This window comes from Colobus angolensis, unplaced genomic scaffold, assembly GCF_000951035.1.
Source record: "Colobus angolensis palliatus isolate OR3802 unplaced genomic scaffold, Cang.pa_1.0 Scaffold152, whole genome shotgun sequence".
Classification (NCBI taxonomy): domain Eukaryota; kingdom Metazoa; phylum Chordata; class Mammalia; order Primates; family Cercopithecidae; genus Colobus; species Colobus angolensis.
In genome coordinates, this window is record NW_012114622.1 from 3,874,376 (window position 1) to 3,878,617 (window position 4,242).

The following is a 4,242-nucleotide window of genomic DNA, read 5'->3' on the forward strand; positions in this document are numbered from 1 at the left end:
GGCATCTGCTCCAAGGCGTTCCTACTCCTCTGGGAAAGGCAGTTGCTATGTGTCCCCATGAGGATTCTGCCTCCTTGGTTCCAGTTGGTCCAGAAGTGGGTATCTGACTTCAGCCAAACCAATCAGCATCCTTCCCTGGAACATTCAAAACTAAAACGTTAGAGAGAATCAGCACCTCCTGGTTGGTAGAAACAATAGGATTTGAATGGTGGGAGCACACATAAGCCAGGTTCCCAGCACAGGGAAGAAGACAGTCTACGTAACAGAAAAGGAAGCTCTGCCATGAGAAAAGTGAAATTCTGGTTCAATTTGAGTTCCTTTTCCCTGAGGACCATCTCCCACCTTGTTCTACTCTAGGTTAAGTATGATGCCCTTTTAGAAATTTCCTTCTTCTTTTGCCTAAACTATTTCAAGTTGGATTTCTCTCCACTTTGAACAAAGAGACCTGACTCATATACTTATACTCTCACCCCTTGCTCATCAATCAAAGTTTACTCAACCTGTCTCCTTTCTTTTCAGTGTTCCAAGGGGTGAACAGAAGATTTTACTACTTCTAACATAGAGAATAATGTATTAACCCTTAATAATCACAATAAGCACTTATATATTGCTTTTCCATTTTCAAAATGATTTTTGAATCAGTATTTCAGTTGATCCACATAAAGATGCAGAGGAAAGGAGAGCAGGTAGTATCTTCCTCTATTTATGGAATAGAAAAGTTAGGTCCAGATAAATTAAGTGACTTGCCCAAGTTCCCCATTATTTTTTGCCAGAGCCTGAATTTCAAACCCTTTCTCTTGCTTCCAAATCCTGTGTACTTTTCCCAACACCTTCTTGCTTTAGGAAGTAATTCCAGGCTTAGACTTTTGGATATTGGTGAAGGCCAGTAAGGAAAATGATGTGGTCAAGGGGACCTTCAGAGGATCCTCAGAACGTTGGTGAAGCAGCTGTCTACTCTGCCTGCAAGGAAGGGGATACTCCTGTGGCTTATGTTCAGTGGGACCAAGGAAATAACACAGGGCCAGAACTAGGATGAGGCAAGTGAAGTGCGAAGGGCAAATGATTCAAGGAGATGCTTATTTTCAGGGTCGTACAATGGCCTGCCCTGGCCCCATAACGTCATTAAGGCCATAACTGCAAAATTCAGACTCTAGAAGTGTGTGAGATTCTTCCTGAAATAAACACACATCTTCTAGGCTGATTTAGTCATAGGAAGAATGTGGGATGGAAGAATCAGAAGACCAGAAACAGGCGCTGGTGGTCATCTTTACCATGCCTAGCATCTAGACACCATTGCCCAACCTCTTTGCTCAGTGCCTGCCTATATAATGGATTCACTTGACTAACCATGCTCTCAAAAAACATATTTTTTCACTCACTCCGACACACAAATGTCCTTAAAAGTAGACTCTGAAGTGAAAGAAAATTACAATCACATTGTGTTGGAAACTTAGTAAAAGCAAAATAAATGCTTTAAAAAAATCAATATTTTTGACCCTAAAGTAGATCCTAAAGATAATCTATTTCAACTTGGATTTCTATCACTTCTGACCAAAGGGTCCCAATTACTATACCCATGCTCCTAGGTGGCTTTCATCAATCAAAACTTACTTGTCCTGTTTTCCTTCCTTTCAGTGTCTAAAGGTTTATCAGATCAGAAAAGTGAAGCTGATAGAACTTAAGTGGCTTTCTCAAGGTCATCCAGCTGGTTAATGAAAGGTCCTGGGTTAGAATTCAGGTCTACTGAGGCACAGTGCTCATTCCACTACACTGTGAGTCCCACACTGAGTCCTGGACTGAAACAGTTATTTCCCAGCTTTAATACCAATCATTTCATGTCTGTGTAGTACTTAGAAATTTTCTGAGTGCTCTGCATTTATTATTTCATTTCTAACTCACAGACATTTTGTGAGTGAATTATACCTGTGAGCAAGATAAGAAAATTGAGGCACAGAAAGGTCATATGACTTACCTGGGGAAACATACTGAGGCAAAGACATAGCGGTTGTCATCCTCCACCACTGTTTATGTTTTTTCCTACCTATGTGACAAGCCGAACATATCTATAATTATTTATTTGTTTAATATTTTTTCTCTTCTACCCTATATTAATTATTTATTACCATCTAATAAATTACCCCAAAACTGAGCAACTTGAAACAACAAGCACTTATTACCTCACAATTTCTGTGAGTCAGGAATCCAGCTGCCACTTAGCCAGGTGCCTCTGGCTGAAGGTCTCTCATGAGGTAATAGTTAGGTGTCAGCTGGGGCTGTGGGCTCATCTGAAGGCTCAACTGAAAGATGATTCACTTCTAAACTGTTGGCAAGATTCAGCTCCTCATGGGTTATTGGGCCAAAGGCCTCAATTCTTAACTGGTGACTGGCCAGAGATCTCCCTGTTACCACAAGGCTTCTCCATAGGGCAGCTCACAACATGGCAGCTGGTCTCCCTCAGGGTGAACATGTGAGAAAGCAAAACAGGGAAGCCCAAAGCAGAAGCCACAGTACTTTGTGTAACCTAATCTTGGAAGTGACATGCCATTACTTTTGTTGTGTTCTGTGTATTAGAAGCAAGTCAAAAGGTCTAGCCCACAACCAAAAGGGAAGAATTGACAAGTGTGATATCAGGAGACAGAAATCATTAGAGCCATTTTAGAGACTGCCTGACACATGCTCCAAATGAAAATTACACCTTCAAGATGCCCAGGGTAAAATAGAGGTAAGTTTATGATTTTTCAGTTTTTAAGGAAAAATGTTTTTTATATTAAGCATAAAGGATTATGCATCCAAAAATCATAGCTGGATGCTGTTTTGATATTTCGAAGCCATTGTGCAAAGTGGACACACATCCAAAAGGAATAGATCTGTGATTCTGCCATCCATCTCGCCCTCTCCTCAGAGCATGCTAATTTCATAGTTTGATTTTTTTTTCCATCTAAAGTGAAAGTCTTGCCTTCCAGACAACACCAGTGAATGACACTGCCTGCATGTCAGAAATTGCAACTGACATTTCAATTTTGCTTAATTTTTTTTCTTTCTTTGATAATATTATGGTGAAAATTTACATTTGAATAAAAAGCAAATAGTGCATGTCAGAGTAAGCATCAGGGAATGTCAAATTGTTTTTTTCCAATTACAACTCTATTTCAAATAGGGTAATGCAATTAAAGGATAATTACTAGAAGCACAAAGCCAAGGTTACGATCAGAAATGGTTACCCTTTCACTTTAAGTCCTGTCTTGCTAAATAAAATATTCCTGAGGGGCAAGTTACTGTTTGAAAATAAAATACACTCATCCAGGACCACCCAAACACTTGGCAATGTTGACCAAAACACATAGTTGTGCATAAATACAAGTGTTTAAAAGAGATGAAAGGACACTAAAGGTAAGTTGCATTTTCCTTGGCTTTATTACTCTGATTAATAATGTGATACATTAGCTGTAGGATGCAATATTAATTAACAGTATATTAGTTGCATTTTATTGCCAATAACATAACAAGCTCTGAAATAGTACTCAGACTAAACTGCTGACACGGGCTTTTCTGTAAACTGAGCTGCAGTTTGATTTCTCATTTGTCCAAGTGAAGCATCAGCAACTGAGTAAAACCAATTACCTCAAAGCCCACCAAGCCCTCGGCAGCAACTTAGTGCATCTAAGCTTTGCCCAAATGTTATTACTTTCAAATTAGAGCCTGGTCTGAAATGGGCCATCGAAGAATTTCTACTGCTGAAAATAATTCAATATGGCAGTCTTGTTGTGGAACACTTTTCAGGGCCAAATGGAAAGCAAGACTCCTTCCAATTTTGACACATTGCAAATCCATGGCTGTCCACTTCTGGAAGGCAAGCCTGACAGTACAGAAGTCAGATATGAAAAGGGAGGCATTTTCCTGCCTCCTTAAGTAAAAAGGTTGTAGGAAAATCTCCAGGTTGTAATGTTTATTTTTGAGATGAAGTCCTGGGATGGAGGTGAGGGACACTTTAGGAAAAAGGACACAAGATCAAGGATGAAAACAAATAAAGACACTTACCTAATGGGAGTTATCTCACTTCACTATGTAATGAGAAACTACAGCACAAGAGTTCATCAAGTAAAGAGAGATGTTGTTGAGTGAACACTTGGTCAAAGGGATTAAAAGAAGTAGGGCAGAAGAAATACCTGTTCATATTTAATCATTTGTCTCCCCCATAGACCTTCACTTACTATACTCTTTCTTTCTTTCTCTCTTGCTCTC